At 49.6% G+C, this 21,549-nt stretch overlaps 1 long non-coding RNA gene across 1 annotated transcript; it reads left to right on the top strand.

The window, feature by feature from the left end:
* Positions 1 to 392: 392 nt before the first annotated feature.
* LOC139361818 (uncharacterized) lies at positions 393 to 21,532 on the top strand. Its single transcript, XR_011619479.1, has 3 exons — positions 393 to 1,536; positions 16,688 to 16,841; positions 20,159 to 21,532. It is a non-coding gene; the product is annotated as an uncharacterized lncRNA (long non-coding RNA).
* Positions 21,533 to 21,549: the final 17 nt, after the last annotated feature.

The raw sequence follows: 21,549 nt of genomic DNA, 5'->3' as shown, positions 1-21,549 counted from the left end.
TGCTTGGTCCCCCAGGCTGGAGCGCAGTGGCACAATCTGGGCTCACTGCAACCTCCGTCTCCTGGGCTCAGGTGACTCTTCCACCTCAGCCTCCCAAGTAGCTGGGATCACAGGCACGCGCCACCACGCCCGGCTAGTTTTTTGTAGAGACGGGGTTTCACCATGTCGCTCAGTCTGGTCTGGAACGCCTTCCTGGGCTCAAGCAATCCACCTGCCTCAGCCTCCCAAAGTGCTAGGATAAAAGGCGTGAACCACCGCGCCCAGGCATTTTTTTTTTTTTAATTAAAACAATTTTTTTTTTTCTGGAAGCTTCTGAGGTCGAAAAAGGAAAAAAGAAAAATAAAATTTTGCCCCCTCATAGAAGTTTTAAAATTTCAGATAATATCATATGTCTAAGTATGTTATTCATCCATTCATCAACACACATTTCGTGCTTTCTGTTGTGTACCTGGCACTACTGGGAGCCAGAGGTATGGTGATGAGCAAAGCAGGAATAGGTGGCCAGGTGGGAGGGGCCTAACATCACAAAAGCTGTTGTTATGACTATCAGCCACGTGCCAGAATAAAAGAATGGCCTTTTCCCCCCAGATAAAGTGTTTACCTTCTTTGCCAAAAGAACATTCTCATTATGGAGCTTCTGGATAACCTCCCTCTCAGAGCGTTTCCTGGGGACCTCCACCCAAGATGATGCCCGAAGTGTCCTACAAAAGAGAGAACAACAGAACCTTCAGCTCATGCTGGCTCTTGAATCCCTGTTGAACAGCGTGGGGCTTCTCTCCTGTTGTGTGGATGTTTTTAATGTGCTCACTTTATTATAGATTTGTAAATACTGAGTACATGTGCCAAAATACTCCGTCACTCCCCTTTGGTTGGTTATAGAGATAGTTCTCATTTTTCTTCTGTTATTCTTATTGCCAAAAAAAGCGAATTGTGCTAAGTCTATTACTATCGAATCATCCCCTCTCAGTGCTTAGCATTTGCTCTGGTTCGTTCCTTGAAAAAAATCACTTGGCCATTATGCTATTTTTTCTTTTTTTTGGATACAGAACCTCACTCTTTGCCCAGACTTGGAGTGCAGTGGTGCAATCTTGGCCCACTGCAGCCTCTGCCTCCCGGGTTCAAGCGATTCTCCTGCCTCAGCCTCCTAAGTATGCTGGGATTACAGGTACCCGCCACCATGCCAGGCTAATTTTTGTATTTTTACTAGAGACAGGGTTTCACTATGTTGGCCAGGCTGGTCTTAAACTCCTGACCTCAAGTGATCCACCCGCCTCGGCCTCCCAAATTGCTGGGATTCCAGGCGTGAGCCACCGCGCCTCGCCCATTCTAGCCTTTTAATCTCTCAGTGGCATCAGTTTCCTCATCTTGAAATGGGTTTGAGAAATTGTGAGGAATTTGATGTGTCAAAACTTCCAGCTGCGAGACCTTATTTCCTGTTCACTTTTGCTTCTTCCCTGCAGACCAAGTTAGAGGTGCGTCCTCCGTTTGCCAGACCTCCTCTCGTGCCTCTTGCTGTATGTGGAGCGTTGTGAGACAGTAAGAGAGAAACCAGCAGTCCCTTCCCGGTGGGAGCTTGCACTAGATGGGAGGGGCTCATGGAGGAGGCAGTTGAGGAAATGCATTATGGTGGCGGGGCGGGGATGGGGGTGGGGGGAGGCAGGCTCAGCCAGACTGTGAGCCAGGCAGGACTGGGCAGATTTGGACACGGGTGGCCTCAGTGGCAGCAGCATCAAGGGTTCTGGGACCAAAGCCATTTAGTTTGGTGCTAGTCTCAGTGCCCTCCACCCACGTCCTCCAAACCTGAGGAGGCCTCGGGGCTGCCTGTGGAGGTCCATGGCCTATGGCCCATTCTCATCTTGTGCCTCTCAGGCAAATTTTCTATTTGGGTTGTCGTATTTTTCAGTTCTAAAATTTTCATGTTTCTCTTTAATATTTCATGTATTTGCCAAGATGATGTGTTTTTTTGTTCACTTCGGTAGTGTTTGTTCTTACTTCTTGGAGCATGGTTATAACAGCTGCTTAACGTCTGTGGTATTCCAACACCTGCCTTGTCGTGGGATTGGCCTCGGTTGCTTGTCTGTCTCCTTGTGAGATGTGAGTTCTGTGGTTCTTCGTATGTTGAGTAGTTTTGGATTGTATCTTAGACCTTTGGAAGATGATGTTATGAGATTCTGGGTCTTGTTTAAAGCCCGCAGAGAATGTGATTTTTGTTTGTCAACGGGTTGATTTTAGCAGGTAGTTGACTTAGACTGAGACCCCAAGTTCTGCCTCCTGTGAGGGGCGGCTGCAATGTCAGTTCAGTTTTCAAGTCTTTGTATTTTGTGGTTGGGATCCGTCCCACATGTGCACCAACCAGTGACCAGTCTGGGACCGCGGTGGTAATCTGCCCACGGTTCAGTTCTCAGGGCCTTCAGTACGCAATTTACGGTCCATGCCTGTGCCGTCAAGGGATGGGCCCAGGAGCTCGGATCCAGCTTTATGGGATTCCTGCCCTGAACCACCTCCTTCTTTTCAGTCTCTGTGACACTTTCTGGCTTTCGGTCACCCCCGCCCCCGACCTTTCCCCCACCCTTTCTGGCTCTCTGGCTTGAAGGCCTGGGCTTTAGCTTCCCTGCTCCACCACACACTTCCTGAGGCTGCAGCTGCCTCTGGGGCCAAACAAAGAGAAGACGGAAAGAGAAAAAAAGCCAGTGGGAATTTCCTCCATACTTTTAGAAGCACAAATCCTCTGGTCAGAGAGAAGAGTTCTAGGTGCTTGTCCAACTGTTGTGATGGGTTTGCTGTAAACTAGATACCCATTGACTGATGCCAACTATGGGATGCCTTGTGGGTCATCCAGAGGGCAGATGTGGGCCTGAAACTGAAAACTGTGATCACAGCCTGTAACCCCTTGCCACCTGCTAGAATGTAACCTCCAAAGAGGACAGGCCTTCATTGCTTTGTTCATGGATGTATCTCCAAGTGCCTAAAACAGTGCCTGGCACATGGTAGGCAATAGGTATTTGCTGAGCTTGGTGAACTATAATTTCTGGTAATAGGAGCTTCTGCCATTTACCCTGTACAGAGGCTCTAAACCTACGAAACTCAGTGTTCCCTTTCTAGGACAAATATTTTGCAACACCTTTACTATGCTGAAATGAAATTCCGAAGATAATATAATCTATCCACACACCACGTTTAAACATCAGCGTACGGTCTGTCACAGATTTGGGGTGTGCCACCCACACCACTCATCCAGGACCAAGACCCTTCCTCCAGCTGCAGGAGTGTCAGCTGCTCACAGCTGAGGCCCGAGAGAGCCACATGTTTGTCCCTGGGGGGAGGGGAGCACACATCCAGTGACTGGTCGAGTCTCCACTCCAGCATGCATTTGGGACATCTCTGAAGGCCACCCCAGGCCTGAGCCCTGAGGGACCAGCTGCATCCTCTGCTGTGACTATATCACAGCTGAACTTCTCCCTCTGCCCAATCCTGCATTACCTGCCCCTCACAGGCGTTTTTGAGAGCACACCCTACTTCACTACGGGCACACAAATCTCCCTCTCAGAGTGTTTCCTGGGGAACTCCACCCAAGATGATGCCCTAAGTGTTGTACAAAAGAGAGATAAGAGGCCAGGCGCCGTGGCTGACGCCTGTCATCCCAGCACTTTGAGAGGCCGAGACGGGCAGGTCACTTGAGGTCAGGAGTTCGAGACCAGCCTGGCTGACATGGTGAAACCACATGTTTCACCATGTGGTGTAAAAATACAAAAATCAGCTCAGTGTGATGGCGGCTGCCTGTAGTCCCAGCTACTCGGGAGGCTGAGGCAGGAGAATTGCTTGAACCCAGGAGGCGGAGGTTGCAGTGAGCCGAGATGGTGCCACTGCACTCCAGCCTGGGTGAGAGAGCGAGACTAAAAAAAAAGATAAGAGAATCGTAGTTTATAATAAATGTGTTCTCTGCACACACACTTAGGTGTGACTACACTAGGACCTCATAGCATGAGTTTCTCAGGTCCCCCCTCAGACCAACTGGACAGGAGTCTGCACTTTGACAAGTTCCACAGGCATTTGTGTGCACACTGGCACATGAGAAGTGTTTCACTAAGATGTTACACGGGTCAGGTGCTTGTGCCTAAGTGGCTGCTGTTACACACGCGGGCTGACGCACGGGTCATGGCCACTCAGATACCGCACGTGGCAGGTGCCGCCAGTGATCAGTTTCCCACGCTGGTGAACAACTGTTGGCAAAGTGCCAAACAAAACTCACTATGGAACTTTCTCAACTTACACAGTAGTTGTGTCCCCGGAAAATTCAGTTTGTCTTAAAATTGTGCGAAAAACTATTTTGTCAGGTAGGATCCGTGACATTTCCTCATTGCGCATCACTGCCCCTCGCACTGCAGGAGGCCCTGCGGCCCTGCCCTTCAGGCCAGTAGCCCCAGTAGCCGCTGGCTCGGTGACAACAGAAAACACCCCCAGAGCTTCCCACAATGTCCACTAGGGGTCATCACTGTCCTGGCTGAGAGCGGCTGGTCTACCAGAGAGAACCTTGTGCTTAGATCTTATGTGGTATTACACGAATCCTCCTGACAAGCATAAGAAGCCTTATATTCTCTCTTTAGCTAAGAAAACCAAGTTCAGAGAAGTTCAGCGGTTTCTCCAGGGTCACACAGCTAGTAAGCAGGGTAGCAAGCAAGATCTGGGCCCAGGTCTTCCTGTCACCAAAGCCCATGTTTGCCACCACGTGTGCTTTGCAGGTGTTTGTAGGTGATCAAGGGCTGCATGGTTACTAGGCCGTGGCTGGGTTTATTTATTTACTTTTTATTTTTGAGACGGAATCTCGCACTGTTGCCCGGGCTGGAGTGCAATGGTGCAATCTCAGCTCACTGCAACCTCTGTCTCCAAGGTTCAAGCGATTCTCTTGCATCAGCCTCCTGAGTAGCTAGGATTACAGGCACCTGCCACCACGGCCAGCTAATTTTTTGTATTTTTTAATAGAGTAGTTTCACTGTGTTGCCAGGCTGGTCTCGAACTCCTAACCTCGTGATCTGCCCACTTGGCCTCCCAAAGTGCTGGGATTACAGGCATGAGCCACAGTGGCTGGCCAATTTTTAAATTTGTTTTGAGATGGAGTCTTGCTCTGTTGCCCAGGCTGAGTGCAATGGCGCGATCTCAGCTCCACTGCAACCTCCGCCTCCCAGGGTCAAGCGATTCTCCTACCTCAGCCTCCCCAGTAGCTGGAATTACAGGCGCGCGCCACCACGCCTGGTTAGTTTTTGTATTTTCAGTAGAGACGGGGTTTCACCGTGCTGGCCAGGCGGCTCTCGAACTCCTGACCTCAGGTGATCCGCCTGCCTTGGCCTCCCAAAGTGCTGGGATTACAGGTGTCAGTCACCGCGCCCGGCGGCGGCCCACGAGTTTTAAAAAGCTCTCCACGGAGTTGTCCTGAGCACCCAGGACTGAGAGGCCCTGAGCCTGACTTGGAACGGACGTGAGCTTGAGCGAGGCTTTGCAGCGGCCGGGCTCGGCAGGTGTAAGCGGAGCGGACCGCGGCTCGCCGGGCTGGGCAGGTGTAAGCGGAGCGGACCGGGTCTGGCCGGGCTGGGCAGGTGTAAGCGGAGCGGACCGGGTCTGGCCGGGCTCGGCAGGTGTAAACGGAGCGGACCGGGTCTGCCCGGGCTCGGCAGGTGTAAACGGAGCGGACCGGGTCTGGCCCGGCTCGGCAGGTGTAAGCGGAGCGGACCGGGTCTGGCCGGGCTCGGCAGGTGTAAGCGGAGCGGACCGGGTCTCGCCGGGCTCGGCAGGTGTAAGCGGAGCGGACCGCGGCTCGCCGGGCTGGGCAGGTGTAAGCGGAGCGGACCCAGGCTCGCCCGGCTTGGCAGGTGTAAGCGGAGCGGACCCAGGCGCTCCGGGCTGGGCAGGTGTAAGTGGAGCGGACCGGGTCTGGCCGGGCTGGGCAGGTGTAAGCGGAGCGGATCGCGGCTCTCCGGGCTCGGCAGGTGTAAGCGGAGCGGACCGGGTCTGGCCGGGCTGGGCAGGTGTAAGCGGAGCGGATCGCGGCTCTCCGGGCTCGGCAGGTGTAAGCGGAGCGGACCGGGTCTGGCCGGGCTCGGCAGGTGTAAGCGGAGCGGACCGGGTCTGGCCGGGCTCGGCAGGTGTAAGCGGAGCGGACCGGGTCTGGCCGGGCTCTGCAGGTGTAAGCGGAGCGGACCGGGTCTGGCCGGGCTCGGCAGGTGTAAGCGGAGCGGACCGCGGCTGCGCTGGGCGGGGGAGCGCGTCCTCCGCGGCCGGGGTGGGGCCTCCCTGTCTGCGCGCGCCCCCTGCCGGCGGCACCCGGCCCCGCGGCTTCAGCGCTTCGGTCTCGGCCGGAGCTGAGCGTGGCTGGAGGAATCCACAGCCCGGTGTGCGTCCGGCTCCTCCGGAAAGCAGGCGCCGAGATGGGGATTAAACTCCCCAGGGTTCTATCAGGGCAGGTGACTGTGTGAGGGAAATAAGGAGGGAGCCAGAGGAGCTGGGAGCGCCTTCAGACGGCCATGCAAGTCTGAACCTGCATGAAGGAATGAGGGGGGAGGGGGGAGGGGAGCGCCCCAGACCCGCCGTGTGCCTTCCTGCCCCTGCCTTCCTGCCCCTGCCGCAGCCAGCCGCTGCCTGGGGCTGCCCCGGGAGGCCCAGCCTCAGCGCACCGCACGCTCAGGGCTTCCCAGGGCTGCAGCTGGGCCTCAGAGTGATGGGAGGTCCCTTCCTCCCCGTGGCCACCTCACCAGTGTCGTGGCTGGGAGCGTGGGCTTTAGTCAAGACCACCTGGGCAAACCCCACTGCTGCCTGGGTGTAGGAACGTGAACAGCTTTCTCACCCTTCTCGAGCCTCGGTTTTCTCTTCTGTATCATAGACATCAAAAGCATCTGCCACAAAGAGTGGTCGCAATGATAAGGACTTAGCATATGGTAGAGACGTGACAATCCTTAGCTGTTGTTACTCGTGTTAGAGGCGTGTGAACCAGAGCAACTGCATCTTGAATGGGAGCTGGGTAACATGAGGCCGGAACCTACTGGGCTACATTCCCAGATGGTTAGGCATTCTAGGTCACAGGATGAGACAGGAGGTTGGCACAAGATACAGGTCATAAAGACCTTGCTGATAAAACAGGTTGCAATAAAGAAACCGGTTCTATCCCACCAAAACCAAGATGGCCACGAGAGTGACCTCTGGGCATCCTCACTGCTACACGCCCACCATGACAGTTTACAAATGCCATGGCAACCTATATGGTCTAGTAAGGGGAGGCATGGATAATCCACCGCTTGTTTAGCATATCATCAAGAGATAAACATAAAAACTGGCAAAGCAGCCCTCACTGCTGCATCTATGGAATAGCTATTCTTTTATTCCTCTACTTTCTTAATAAACTTGCTTTTAGGACGGGCATAGTGGCTCATGCCTGTAATCTCAGCACTTTGGCAGGCCGAGGCGGGCAGGTCACGAGGTCAAGAGCAAGAGCTCGAAACCAGCCTGGCCAACATGGTGAAACCCCGTCTCTACTAAAAATACAAATATTAGCTGGGTGTGGTGGCGGCGCCTGTAATCCCAACTACTCGGGAGGCTGAGACAGGAGAATGGCTTGAACCTGGGAGGGGGGGATTGCAGTGAGCTGAGATTGTACCACTGCACTCCAGCCTGGGTGACAGAGCGACTCTGCCTCAAAATAAAAACACATAAACAAACGAAAAAATAAACTTGCTTTCACTTTACAGACTCAATCTGAATTCTTTCTTGCGCAAGATCCAAGAACCCTGTCTTGGGGTCTAGATCGGAGCCCCTTCCTTGTAACATTAGGACTCCTGAACCAGTCCCATGTTATCTGAAAGAGTGTAGAGATACAGTCTATCCCGGATGGAAATCTTTTTTGTAAATCCATCACATATTTACATGTTCAGAGCTGCCTCCCCCAGGATGGGGACACTGGGGATTCTTTATGCTCTACCCCAGCCCTTCCCTCCCTCCTCCACATCCACGGGGTCCTGGAGGCCCTTCCATCCACCCAGGACCTTGGCTTTGTCCAATTTTCCTCTTCCTGGAGCAGGTGAGAAGACTTTAGGAGCCATGGAGGAGGGGAGAGGGTGAAAGAAAATGGCCCTTGGAAAGGCACAGCCACAAAACCAGCACACCTTTCTTTTGCCATCGTTGGTGGCCTCACGACTCTGGTGCACTCTTATTCTGAGAGCATCTCTATTTCCCCTCCATTTTCATAAAGATACCCCCACCCCCAGGAAGGTGTGGGGGCCAACTCGGTGGCCTGTAGCATTGTCCATGGATGAGCAGGAGAAACACTGGGGAGGGTGTGGCCTGGTCTGGCTTGGAGGTGGGGGAGGCACTGTACAGGGCTGCTCCTGGGGACAGGAACCTGCAGAGGAGGCTCCTGCAAGGGTTTTGTGGTGGTCGGCGTGGGGCGAACCGAAGGTGGGGCATCTGGGGCGGGGGTGATCAGGGAGGAAGTCCCTCCTTGGTCCCAGGGAGCAAGACCCAGGCCTCAGGCTAGGCACCAAGCAGGAAGTGCCTGGGTTTGCCACAGGCTGGAAGGGAGAAACAGGGCAGTGCTGGCCAGCCCAGCACAGCAGGGACTGCTCTCCTCCAGGTGTGTGGGCAGATCAGGCGCGTCCCCAGTGGGGCCCCGCACCTAGCGCCAGTCCCAGCTAGACCCGTCAGTGGCCTGTGCCTTCTTTTCCCCCCAGGACAGGCTTGGCCGTGGTCATCCCAGAGTGGCCCAGAGGCTGCCAAACCCTGGGGCAAGTCCTTGCTCTGCAGCCCGGACTTCGCCCTGTCCTCCTGGTGACCCCATCGTCTCTGCTGGCCCATGTTCCGCAAGCCGAGTGACTAATGCGCGGAAACCTTACCGGGGAGAGAAGAGACCAGGCCACCCTCCGAAATGGAAACCAAGCCCAAAGGGGTGTGGCTGACAACCTGGGCAACCTCTTTCACTGCCCATGGGTGCCAAGAGAGGAGCGAGGCCCAGGGCAGGGGATGAAGAGGGCGAGGGTCGGAAGTGGGCAGGCAGAGGCAGTGGACACCAGACGGATGGGGAAAGATTTCCCACTAGACAGGAAGCTCCATGAGGACAGAGAGCAGGTTTATCTCCCGTACCCACAGCCTGGCAAGTAGCAGGCACACCATAAGCACTCATGGGCCACTGCGCCCGGCCCCCTTGTCTGATATTGGTGATCTTGGTGGGGACAATTATACTCGTCCAGTGGGAAGATGTTTTGATCTAAAACTGCTTAAGGATTTTTGTGCCACTCTCCATCATTAGATTCTGCAGTTTAGTTGCAGCCTAGCCTGGGAGGTCTAGTCCCACAGCCTCACTGGCGAGGCAGAGTCACCCACTGGCTATTTTTCCAGCCTCAGCAGACATCTCTATAACCAGTGTCACATCTTTGCTAATTTTACTGAAAGATGCAACAAAATCCCTGCAAACAAACTGTGATGTGAGCTGCCTTCAGCTTCTAATACGAGTCCTCCTTCGAAAACACACACCAGCCCCCGGCATGGGACTTTGCTGGTCACTTCATATTCCACTGGAGGCCACCACCAAGGTTTGCAGGAAGACTGTGGGTCTTGAAGAGCTAAACTGAAAAGTTAGTCAGCTCCAGAGACCTACCGCCTCAGAGAGTGACCACTTTTCTCATTTCTTGAGGAGTGGTTGGTAACACAGGCAAAGTCAATCCCATAGCTGGCTAGGGAAGGGAAGACAATTTTTGTCCTAGTTACATTTGCCAAAGCAAAACAAAATAACAAAGCAAAACTGTTCTCCACTGTCCACAGCTTCCGTAATCGATCTGCACGGCCAGACCTCCTGGGTCCCCTACCCTGGGCCCTGCTCCCTCACAGGCCAGGGTGCCTACAGGAGGGCCTTCATTCTAGATTGAGATCCAGTGCTCTCCTCTGGCCCAGGATTACTGCTATTTCCATTTCTTTTTTTTTTTTTTTTGGGTAAAACATTTTTATTCTTATTTAACCATGCTGCATATATACATACAATATCAATATGTACAACTTGAGCAAATACAATTTATACATAAAGTACAATGAAAGCATGGCTTTTGAAATTGATGCAACTGACTTACTACTCACTTTGTGATTTTGGCCAGTAGACAGTGTTGTAGTAATACTACTGAAGTTACTAATTATTTAAATTAGTTAGATTACAGCATAAGTTTAAGGGCACTAGAAAATCTATGTTTTTCCAGCCTGGGCAACATGGTAAAAACCCATCTCTACAAAAAATACAAAAATTGGCCTGATGTGGTGGTGTGTGTCTGTAGTCCCAGCTGCTTGGGGGACTAAGGCGGGAGGATTGCTTGAACCTCAGGAGGTTGAAGCTGCAGTGAGCAGGGATCGCACCACTGCACTCCAGCCTGGATGACAAAGTGAGAAAAAGAAAGAAAGAAAGAAAGAAAGAGAGAAAGAGAGAGAGAAAGAGGGAGGGAAGGAGGGAGGGAGGAAGGAAGGAAGGAAGGAGAGAGAAGAAAGAAAGAGGAAAGAAGGAAGAAAGAGAAAGAAAGAAGAAAGAAAGAAAGAAAGGAAAGAAAGAAAGAAAGAAAGAAAGAAAGAAAGAAAACCTATGTTTTCTTCCATTCTTCTAGGTTTTTTGTTTTTGTTTTTGTTGAGATGGAGTTTCGTTCTTGTTGCCCAGGCTGGAGTGCAATGGCGCGATCTCAGCTCACTGCAGCCTCTGCCTCCCGGGTTCAAGTGATTCTCCTGTCTCAGCCTCCCAAGTAGCTGGGATTACAGGCATGAACCACCATACGTGGCTAATTTTGTAATTGTAGTAGAGACGGGGTTTCATCATGTTGGTCAGGCTGGTCTTAGAACTCCCAACCTCAGGTGATCCACCCACCTTGGCCTCGCAAAGTGCTGGGATGACAGGCATGAGACACTGCGCCAGGCCTCTCCTAGTATTTTTAAGAACAAAGAATAATTTTTAAAAAGCCAAATGTGTACGTTAGGAAATTGAGCAGACACTGGCTTACTTAAACGTAAACTCTACCCATTCCTTAATTCACGGCCCTGTAGGAAAGAGAACTTTCCTTGAGATTAGAGTGAAGGGGAAAGATATTAAAAACAGACTAAAAAGAAACAGAAGCAAAGCAAAAAAAAAAAAAAAAAAAGAAAAAAAGCCCAAACCAGATTCATGGTTTTCAGAATATGTTACAGATGAAGTAGCACCAGCCAGTACCACAAAGTCACCTTAAATTATTGCTGCAAAAAAATTCCCCTTTCTCCAGAAAGTAAATGAAATAGCATATGGAATGGATTCCATTCATGGGGCAAGTATGTGACGCAACCTCCTCGCCTTACTACATTTCTACTTTACAATAATCTAAACACAAACAGAGAAGACGATTATATTTTAACACCTAACTATTGGTATATGTAATATAAGGATTCTTAAAGAACATACTATAAACCAGTAACTCTACCAAGGCTCGTTTTAATAAGTAAATATTACCTTTTAAATTAAAGGGAAAAGAGAATACCCATTCAGAAACCTGTTCCTGTACGTGTGCCCCTCATTCAAACACCTGTTCCTGTACCTGCGCCCCTCATTCAAAAACCTGTTCCTGTACGTGTGCCCCTCATTCAAAAACCTGTTCCTGTACGTGTACCCCCATTCAAACACCTGTTCCTATTCGTGCGCCCCTCATTCAAAAACCTGTTCCTGTACGTGTGCCCCTCATTCAAAAACCTGTTCCTATATGTGCGCCCCTCATTCAAACACCTGTTCCTATACGTGTGCCCCTCATTCAAACACCTGTTCCTGTACGTGCGCCCCTCATTCAAAAACCTGTTCCTGTACGTGCGCCCCTCATTCAAACACCTGTTCCTGTACGTGTACCCCCATTCAAAAACCTGTTCCTGTACGTGCGCCCCTCATTCAGAAACCTGTTCCTATATGTGTGCCCCTCATTCAAAAACCTGTTCCTGTACGTGTACCCCCATTCAAAAACCTGTTCCTGTACGTGCGCCCCTCATTCAAACACCTGTTCCTGTACGTGCGCCCCTCATTCAAACACCTGTTCCTATTCGTGCACCCCCCATTCAAACACCTGTTCCTGTACGTGCGCCCCTCATTCAGAAACCTGTTCCTGTACGTGCGCCCCTCATTCAAAAACCTGTTCCTGTACGTGCGCCCCTCATTCAAACACCTGCTTCTATATGTGCGCCCCTCATTCAGAAACCTGTTCCTATTCGTGCGCCCCTCATTCAAAAACCTGCTTGTATATGTGCGCCCCTCATTCAAAAACCTGCTTCTATATGTGCGCCCCTCATTCAAAAACCTGTTCCTGTACGTGTACCCCCATTCAAAAACCTGTTCCTGTACGTGCGCCCCCCATTCAGAAACCTGTTCCTGTACGTGCGCCCCTCATTCAGAAACCTGTTCCTGTACGTGCGCCCCTCATTCAGAAACCTGTTCCTGTACGTGCGCCCCTCATTCAGAAACCTGTTCCTGTACGTGCGCCCCTCATTCAGAAACCTGTTCCTGTACGTGCGCCCCTCATTCAGAAACCTGTTCCTGTACGTGTACCCCCCATTCAAAAACCTGTTCCTGTACGTGTGCCCCTCATTCAAAAACCTGTTCCTATACGTGCGCCCCTCATTCAAACACCTGTTCCTGTACGTGCGCCCCTCATTCAAACACCTGTTCCTATTCGTGCGCCCCCCATTCAAACACCTGTTCCTGTACGTGCGCCCCTCATTCAAAAACCTGTTCCTGTACGTGCGCCCCTCATTCAAACACCTGCTTCTATATGTGCGCCCCTCATTCAGAAACCTGTTCCTATTCGTGCGCCCCTCATTCAAAAACCTGCTTGTATATGTGCGCCCCTCATTCAAAAACCTGCTTCTATATGTGCGTCCCTCATTCAAAAACCTGCTTCTATATGTGCGCCCCTCATTCAAAAACCTGCTTCTATATGTTCGCCCTTCATTTTAAATCCTGTTCCTATATGTGCGCCCCTCAAATTTGCTTCAAATAATGAGCGAGTGTGTTCCTCTCTACCCTTTCACCACATCAGCACTGAAGTTACGAAATATTTCATTCGTGGACGAAGACAGTCATTGTGAGGAAACCACAGAACTGCTATGACTGGAACTGAAGACGTAGCTCAAACACCAGCGTCCCATATTTTCTTATGGCTATTCAGGCCTGGCTTGACTATCAAAGTTTGGTATTTCAAAAGGTGGACATTTAATGTCCATCTGGCATCACTGATTTTAACATAATGCTTTAAAAATATACTGCTATGGTGACCCTGCTTTAAGAATTTCTTCATTCTTCTTCATTGACTTCTTATGCTTCTTATAGATTGACTATTTTTTTTTTTTTTTTTTTTTGAAACAGAGTCTCGCTCTGTCGCCCAGGCTGGAGTGCAGTGGCACAATCTCGGTTCACTGCAACCTCCACCTCCCAGGTTCACGCCATTCTCCTGCCTCAGCCTCCCAAGTAGCTGGGATGACAGGCACTCGCCACTACGCCCAGCTAGTTTTTTGTATTTTTTTTTAGTAGAGATGGGGTTTCACCATGCTGGCCAGGCTGGTCTCAAACTCCTGACCTTGTGATTTGCTGCCTCGGACTCCCAAAGTGCTGGGATTACAAGCGTGAGCCACTACACCCGGCCTAGATTGACTTTTTATTTTGACTTTTTATAGATTTATTTTTGTTATTGTGGTAGGATGGGATAGAAAAATACGTAACATACTGGCTTAAATTTCCACAATGTGCCCTGCGAACATGGCACAGTGAGTGGTGTTGAGCCTGCAGGCTGTGCCCGCCGAGGCCCTGGCAGCTGTAGGCAGGCGCCGTCTGGACACTGCACACAGGACCCGCTCTGCTCTCCATGTGTAAATTCACAGAGAAACATGAATGGCTAAAGACAGAACATGGTGTCGGAACAGGGGATCAGCAGTTTTGCACAGGCAGCATTGAGAGACATGGTTTACTGTAGTCCGCCTGAAGCTGGGGCAACACTGAACACACAGGATGAGTCTGGTGCTTTGGAAAGTGTGAAGGCTGCTGATGGACTCTCTTATCTTTTACCAGGAGAAGTAACTGAAATTAATGAAGCTCTTACAGAAAAGCCAGGACTTGTCAACAACTCTTGTTACGAAGACGGTTGGCTGATCAAGATAGCACTGACCAACCCTTCGGAACTAGATGAACTTAGGAGTGAAGAAGCGCATGAGAAATACCTACAATCGATTGAGGGGTGAAAACTAAATAAACGAGTATGAAATAACACAACCCATGGGTTGTCTTAAATTAGTGGTGGATAGAGGACTTAGAATAGCAACTTTTAGCATTACCGACGGGAAAAAGAAACTATTCTTAACACTGCCAGTGAAGGAGAATGCCTTCAACTTTCTAATGATTATAGAGAAACATAATACACGTCTTTCTCACAATACCCTATGATTTTTACACTAGGCTCTAGTATTCAGAATTCATGGTATTATCCATGGTAAAAACTGGTTATAAAAATTACATAATTCAAAGATAACCTTGTTATTCTTAAGCCTTATGTTACATTGTAACTCGCATACATCCACACCTGGATTGGGCTGAAATACCCAATGATTGTTCCATTGGAAACAGCTAGGAGTGAAGACGTTTTTGTGGCTTGTACAGGGTCAGATGAAGAACAACGCTATCTTAGTTTTGCAATACGCTGCATTTGCTGCTGCTACTTTTATACAGTGAAGCAACAGTTTTGCAGCAAAATAATAAAATACTTCTTCGTTAAAAAATTTTCCATAATGTTTTAAAGCTTAATTCAAAAGTTACCCCTTTCCTATTAACTGAATTGTTAAAGGCTAGAAACACGAACTTTGTTTTGTTTTGTTTTTAGTTTAAGTTCTGGGATACATGTGCAGGACATGCAGGTTTGTTACATAGGTATCCATGTGCCATGGTGGTTTGCTGCACCCATCAACCTGTCATGTAGGTTTTAAGCCCCACATGCATTAGGTGTTTGTCCTAATGCTCTCCCTCCCCTTGCCCCTCACCCCCCGACAGGCCCCGGTGTGTGATGTGCCCCCTTCCCCGTGTCCGTGTATTCTCATTGTTCAACTCCCACTTGTGAGTGAGAACATGTGGTGTTTGGTTTTCTGTTCCTGTGTTAGAGAAACATGAATTTTTAAAAAGAAACATTGATTTTTTTTTTCTACTGGCAAATTAAGATTTCTGTAGAGTAATTACTAACAGAGTTAAATGTGCATCATCCAAAACATTTTACAATTACCAAAATATTCTGCTGGTACAAAGCTTTTACAAGACACATGTTCACCTCAAGTCGGCGCAGTACCTAACAATGCCCCCACAGAGTTAAGTTATAAGCTTCTAACTATCTCACACACCACAAAGAAAATGTTGCCAGTGAAATGCAATTCTAATTACCTAGAAAATGCTCACTATACACAGAACTTCACTTATGGAATGCACTTTAAATTTATGGATACTTTTTTACCACCACCTCACCAGTGTTCCATCTTCACTTGCCCCCTCTATACACAGCTTTTTGTAATTTAAACTAGACTTTAACCAAATATATCGAAATAATATTAATTTAATAAATATCGGCCAGGTGCCCCGGCTCATACCTGTAATCCCAGCACTTTAGGAAGCCGAGGAGGGTGGATCACTTGAGCTCAGGGGTTCGAGACCAGCCTGGGCAACATGGTGAAACTCCATCTCTACCAAAAATACAAAAATTAACCAGGTGTGGTGGTGCACGTCTGTGGTCCCAGCTACTCGAGGGGCTGAGGTGGGAGGGTCGCTGGAGCCTGGGAAGTCGAGGCTGCAATAAGCCGTGGTCGTACCACTGCATTCCAGCCTAGGTGACAGAGCGAGACGGGGTGTCAAAAATAACTGACTAAATAAATAAATTAAATAAACAAATACTAACTTATGAAGTCTCAAAACATTTACAGCCAATGTGTTTCAGGGCTGATTACATAATTTAAACACCCACAAAACATATAGTAAGTGATTTAGGAGTAGCACAACTTTCAAAAAAGTGTAAAATTTTGTAAGCGGCCAACAAGAGGATAGACAATTCCGTCTATTACAACTTCCTTTACTATGAAATGAAATGGGGTTTCCCCGTTTTGTCCAGGCTGGTCTCGAACTCCTGAGTTCAGGCGATCCGCCCACCTCGGCCTCCTAAACTGCTGGGATCACAGGCGTGAGCCACTGTGTCTGGCCTGATCTGCTACTTTCTATGTGAAACATAGGACATAGTTTTTGTTTCTATTTTGAAGCTCTAGTTATCTGAATACACAGTAGCTGGGTAAATAGCTAATAGACACACATCTAAACTGATGTATAGCACAGATGCAACTCTCTGTAGTCTGAACTGCCGCCCAACTTCCCCGTACGGGTCAATGGAAGAGTCTTATTCGGACAATTTGAACAATCACCAGTTGTATCATTTTAATATGTCATATTAGTATACAGAGACTAACAGCTGTTAGGCAAATTATTATTTCCAGTCTTACTCCGTGACTTACAGCTTCCGTGAATTAAAATGATAGAGGAGTCTTCACTGTTGCAATTAAAGATTTGGTCCAGGCGTGAGAATATCACTGATTTTTATTGTGACTTTAAGTCTGTAACACGAACGTAAAGAGTCAACTATAGTTTCATTCTCCGCAGAACGCGTTCTCCTCCCAGTCCTCAGCCTTGCTTTCCTGTTTGAATCTCGCGACCTTTCCCGGTTTCATCAAAGCCAGATGCAGACGCCCCTAAGCCTGGGCGAGATACACGGGAGAAAGGCCCACTTCAAAGGGATCTTCCTCCTTTTAATCAGGTACTGGATTTGCCTCCTCGTGTTATTTCCTGTGTGGGCGACACGTTTTAGCTGCTATTCTCCTGTGTCTTTATTCCGAGGGACACAGTTTTCTATCATTTCCTGATAAACCCAAGGTATGATGTTATCAATAACAGGCATCCGAAGTCGAAGCTCCCGGCTGAGCAGCCAAATGTTCTTCAGGAGGCCTTCAGTTTCTTTCTGGTGCTCTCACTGGACATCAGCCATTTCTGTTTGCAGTCATCAGAATAGTCCAAATTTTCTTTTCTTTTTTTTTCTTTTTCTTTCTCTTTTTTTTGAGGTGGATTCTTGCCCTATCGCCAGGCTGGAGTGCAGTGGTGTGTTCTCGGCTCACTGCAAGCTCTGACTCCCTGGTTCAAGCAGTTCTGCCTCAGCCTCCGGAGTAGCTGGGACTACAGGCACGCATCATCATGCTCAGCTAATTTTGTTATTTTTGGTAGAGACAGGGTTTCACCATGTTGGCCAGGATGATCTCTGTCTCCTGACCTTGTGATCCGCCTGCCTCGGCCTCCCAAAGTGCCGGGATGACAGGCGTGAGCCACCGCGCCTGGCCCACACTTTCTTTAACGTTTTGGTCTTTCCCTCTGGTTCCTCTTGCAAACTGGTGTATTTTTCTTCCATTTCCAGGCGTTCTTACCTTTTCTCCTCAAGTTCTCCGCAAAGTCGCTCTGCTCTCTTCCTCCTTTCTTCCAGTTCCGTGTTAGATTCTTCGAGAAGTTCCTCTTGTTCCTCGGCTTTGGCCCACAAACCAACACCACCAACAATTACCTTCTTCTCCAGGGCAGAGAATTTTCTGGCAAAGATGCCTGTTTCTGTAATTTCGCTGCGGCCTTGTTTCTTCTTCCACGTCAAGCTTTGTTTCCAGTGCTTTCTCTCTGCATCCGCTCCGCCGGCGTTTCAGCCTTCTCTGGGGAGACTTTATTTTTCCCCTTTCTTTTTTTTCCTTTTCTCTTCATCTTCTCCAGCCTCACCCTCTTCATTGTCATCCCCCTCTGACCCCCGACATCAGAGCCTGATGTTTCTTAACCTTCTCTGAGCTGCTTTTTCAGGTCTACTGTTTCTTTCTGAAATTGATGAAGCAAAGCATCCTTCAGATCTTCATTAATTCTAGCTTTATTTTTAATGTATATTTTTTCTGAGACAGAGTCTTGCTGGGTTGCCCGGGCTGGAGTGCAGTGGCACGATCTCAGCTCACTCCAACGTCAGCCTCCTGGGTTCTAAGCAAACCTCCTGCCTCAGCCTCCCGAGTAGCTGGGATTACGGGCGTGCGCCACCACTACTGGCTGATTTTGTATTTTTAGTAGAGACAGGGTTTTGCCATGTTGGCCAGGATGGTCTCCAGCTCCTGACCTCATATGATCCACTCACCTCGACCTCCCAGAGCGCTGAGATTACAGGCGTGAGCCACCGTGCCCGGCCCCATGGAATGATTTTTAAACTACTGAACTATAAAATGATTTTTTAAAATTTATTGATCAGCATCGTGACTGCCTCCCGTGCCCAGCAGACCACCCTGCTCGGGTGCCGCCCAGTGATGCCAGGTGCGTGGAAAGGCTTGCCAGAGACTCCGTGCACAGGCGCACGCTTGGTTTTTCTGTCTGTTTCCCATCAGCTGGTTTTTGTTGTTGTTGTTTTGTCTTTTTTTTTTTTTTTTTTTTTTGAGACAGGGTCTGGCTCTGTTCCCCAGGCTGGAGTGCAGTGCCGCGATCTTCGCTCATTGTAACCTTGAACTCCTGGGCTCAAGTAGTCTTCCCCAGGTCAGCCTCCAAACCCACTACGTTTTTGGTTGGTTGGTTGTTTTTTTGAGACGGAGTCTCGCTCTGTCGTCCAGGCTGGAGTGCAGTGGCCGGATCTCAGCTCACTGCAAGCTCCGCCTCCCGGGTTCACGCCATTCTCCTGCCTCAGCCTCCCGAGTAGCTGGGACTACAGTCGCCCACCACCAAGCCCGGATAATTTTTTGTTCTTTTAGCAGAAATGGGGTTTCACCATGTTAGCCAGGATGTTCTCGATTTCCTGACCTGGTGATCTGCCTGCCTCGGCCTCCCAAAGTGCTGGGATTACAGGCGTGAGCCACCGCACCCGGCCTGTTTTTTAACATTTTAAAAGGAGAGGATACAGAAAAACAACAGGTGCACACGCACACATGCACACACATGGACACTCACAAACACGCACATATGCACGTGAACACATGCACATGCACACACGCCAACATGCACGTGCACATACACACACATGCACACGCACACACGCAGGCATGCACACGTACACACGCACAAATGCACATGAACATGCACACATGGACTCACACACGCATGCACACACACACGTACACCCACACACGTACACCCGCACACACACACGCACATGCACACACGCTGACACGCACCTGCACACGCTCACACATGCATGCACACGCACACACGCAGACACACATGCAGGCACGCACATGCATACATGTGCACACGCACACATGCACATGCACATGCACAGACATGCACACACGCACACATGCACACAGACATGTGTGCACACACACACAGACGTGCACACGCACGTACATGCACCCACACCCACGCACATGGATGCACACGCACACACATGCACACATGCACACACGTGTGCACACACATGCACAAACACGTGCACCCACACATGCATGCTCACGCACACATCCACATATGCACACACGTACACACGTACACACATGCACACAGGAAAAATCGCTATTTAACTCTCTAGACAATTCACTATGAGAATACACACACACACACACACACAGGAAAAATAGCTATTTAACTCTCAAAAGTGGTTAAAAAAATACATTAAAATACATGGATTTTTTTTCTTGAGACGGTCTTGCTCTTGCCACCAAGGCTGGCGTGCGATGGCTCGATCTCAGCTCCCTGCAACCTCTGCCTCCAGATTCAAGCTATTCTCCTGCCTCAGCCTCCAGAGTAGCTGGGATTACAGGCACAAGCCACCATGTCCAGCTAATTTTTGTATTTTTTGGTAGAGACGGGGTTTCTCCATGTTGGCCAGGCTGGTTTCGAACTCCTGACCCCAAGTGATCCACCCTCCTCAGCCTCCCAAAGTGCTCAGATTATGGGCGTGAGCCACTGCACCTAGCCCTAATATATGTAATTTATTTATAAATTAAATTAAATATATAAACATATATAACTTAAATACATAAATATATAAATTCAATTATAAATTAAATATAATTAATATATGTGATTTTCTAATGTCAGATTTTAAAAAACATTTATATATTGCTTTTTTTTTTTTTAAAGTAAGAAATGGAAGAATGGAGAAAGAGCGCGTGCATGTGTCTCCCGGCTGCAGGTATTTTGGACACTCCCCAGCCCTGCCCCACGCCGGCGCTCAGCCTCAGTCCTGCAATCCTGCATACAACGGGTGGGCTCTGGGCACCAGCTCCTCCCCAGGAGGAGAGGAGCAGACAGGGGAAGCAGCTCCTGACAGGGAGGGCAGATGAGGGCAGAGGAGGGGACAGTGTGTCCTGGCCCTTCCGTCCACCGCTGGGTTCCTCCTCCACCTATTCCGGTCCTTCCACCCTTCAACATCCACTCACATCTGAGGATCTGACTGATTGGCCAGCGTCGCTCTTGCTCGTACCCTCCAGATGGGAACCCAACAAGGCAGGGAGCCAGGGTTAGGCCCAGAAACCTGCCTAGAACTTCAGCATCCTGCCAGCCAGCTGTAGTGACCAACAACCCACCCAGGGCTGGCCGGGGCCACCTGGAGGCCCAGGTCTCTCCCGCTGAAGGGTGAGGGGGAGGAGGGAGACTCCTGGATGTTTGCTTCATCCCCGTCTGCCAGAGACCCCTTTCCTTTCTTGGCCTGGCTAATTTCTACCGTCTCGAAAGACTCCACGGAGGGAGTGGAAGACCCCACGGAGACCCCACGGAGGGGCCACCTCCTGCGTGAAGCCTTCCTCAATACCTGCCTCCCTCCTGGGCTGGCTCCGGCTGGGGACACCGGGAGGACACAGACAGGCTGCGGCTTGGCAAACATGAGCTGATGGAAAAGGAAATGACTTGTTTGTGACTTCCTTGGTCTCACTTCTCCCTGGGCCCCAAATCCTCTGCACCACCCAGGCTGTCTTTCAAAGAACAGCTCCTCTTTCTCTGCATCTGTTGAAATCAAGAGATAAAAATAAAGAACAGCTTCCTCAGCCCACTCACGGAGTGTGGGGAGGGGACGCAGTGTGCCGCTGCATGAAATACTCAGCGTTTGTGGTTTGAAGCCACTTGGTTTCGGAGTCATTTGTGAGGCAGCAGCAGACGACTGATAGCCCCTCCTCCTTTCACGGGTGTTCTCTCAATCCATCTTTTCATTCACTTCTAATCCTGTCATGCCTTCAGCTTGTCAGACTGAAAAAACAGAGGTGTAAACATAGTCGTCAAAACAACCAGTTCTTACTGAACACCTACCTGTGGGACACGCTTCTAATCACGTCCCATTTTAGTTAATCCTGCAACCATCCTGCGAGAGACTCCTACTGTTCCCATCTTACAGACGGGGAAACACGCACAGATGGTAACTCATTTGAATGTGGAGAGAGAAGTTAGAATGGCAGAAACAGACGTGGTCACTGCCAGGGTTCTTGTTCTGGCTCTGCCGTGTGGCTTTGGACAAGCCATTTCACACCTCCAGACCTCAG

This window comes from Macaca nemestrina, chromosome 2 (assembly GCF_043159975.1).
Source record: "Macaca nemestrina isolate mMacNem1 chromosome 2, mMacNem.hap1, whole genome shotgun sequence".
Classification (NCBI taxonomy): Eukaryota; Metazoa; Chordata; class Mammalia; order Primates; family Cercopithecidae; genus Macaca; species Macaca nemestrina.
The sequence above is the reverse complement of the archived record's forward strand: the minus strand, read 5'-3'. Positions and strand labels throughout refer to the sequence as shown.